Source organism: Condylura cristata, unplaced genomic scaffold (genome assembly GCF_000260355.1).
Source record: "Condylura cristata isolate star-nosed mole 26May11 unplaced genomic scaffold, ConCri1.0 scaffold00038, whole genome shotgun sequence".
Lineage (NCBI taxonomy): Eukaryota > Metazoa > Chordata > Mammalia > Eulipotyphla > Talpidae > Condylura > Condylura cristata.
Window position 1 is genome coordinate 8,652,634 of NW_004567139.1, and position 1,558 is coordinate 8,654,191.

At 54.0% G+C, this 1,558-nt stretch overlaps 1 protein-coding gene across 1 annotated transcript in view; it reads left to right on the forward strand.

Moving 5' to 3' along the window:
• Positions 1 to 1,558, forward strand: part of GALR2 (galanin receptor 2) — a 7,196-nt gene that overhangs the window by 2,950 nt on the left and 2,688 nt on the right.

Here is a 1,558-nt window from a genome sequence, read left to right on the forward strand (position 1 = left end):
TCTGCCGGGCCCTGTGGGTCCCTCCCTGGCCGGGAATCGAACTTGTGCTGCAGTGGCTGCAACAGCTTCACCATGCTGCGCTTTAACCTGTTGCACCACCAGGGAGGGCCTCAGCAGTGGATTTCAGTGGATCTGCCTATTCTGCTCCCCAGTGTCTCTGGTGAATCTTCTCACCCCCGCACCTCTGGCCTGTACCCCAATTCTTGTCTGCACAAATAAATTCATGTTTTGTATTGTTTTTTAAAAAAGGAGTATTGCACACGGTGAGAGAAGCCATGTTTCATGGTCCTGTTTATATCTCAAGCAGGCTCATCATCTCGAGGCAGAAAGCAGTGGAGCGAGGGTGAGGGTGGAGAGGGGGCCCTCAGTTACTGGGGGCTGGTAGCTAAAGGACAGGGCTTCTCCTAAAGTCAATGGTGTGATAGTTGCATGACTCTGAATAGAGTAAAAGTCAGTCACTTTGAGTGGGTAATGCACAGTTTGTGAATTTAAAAGGGAAAAACAAAAACTTCTACAAAAAAAAAAGCTTCCCACCATGTTAGTCTCTATATTAATAGAGACTCTGAAGGGCACCTTACTTCACTCAGGCCAGAAGCCGTGGGCCTTAAAACGCATTTTTAAAATGCCTACATGCTGTGTCTCTCTCCTCTCAGTGACCTTGTTCATTCCACTAAGGCCGCCCCATCCTCTGCCCATTCCTGCTTTTAGGGCCTTTGCCTGGGCTGTCTCTAGATCTGGAGTGACCCTTCCTTACGCAGCTGCTAAGCTAGCTTAACAGGCTTCACATCTTTACTCAAATGCCCCCTTCCTTATAAGATCAGCCTGACCACTCTATGTTAAATTTATTTACACATCCAAGAACTGGGGTACAGACCAGAGGTGTGGGGGTGAGGGGATTCACCAGAGACAGAGTGGGGAGCAGACAGATTTACTGAAGTCCACTGCTGAGGGAGCAGCGGGGAGACAGGAGGGGTCTGCTGCGCCCTCGGGCCAGAGCGGGGCTGCAGCGGCTGCAGATAGCGTCATAACGCTTTAAACAGTGGCTTGGGGAGGCTCTGTCTTGTGTTTCCTTTAAGTTTTCCCCTTCTGGATAACTAAGGGTGAGGAGAAAGAGGAGTCTCACCCATTGTTTCTCCCAGCTGGCATGGGCCTCCGGCATACACCTCTCCCATTTCACCAGAGGCCTCTGAGAAAGTGTTACTATCCAACCGAGGACACTGCTGGCCCAGAGACAGAGCCTGCGAACAGGAGCTGTCTAGTGAATATTTATTGGATTGAATTGGTGGGGAAAACACCCAAGGACGAGCGAGTGCCATGAAGCCACCCAAGGCCACCAAACCTTCCCCTCCACCCTGCCCGCGGTGCTCAGCGCAGCGCTGGGGGTTAGAAAGGAGAGGCCTGGCGCGCAAGCGGCTGTGCACCCTGGCACCAAAACCCCGCGGCCCGGAGCACTCCGCCCGCCGCATCCCCACCCTCTCCCTGAGGGGCCGCCCGCGGCTCCCTGGACAACTAGGCCAGGCCTGGAGGCTGGGAGCCCCCCAGCAGGAGGAGGGCGCGC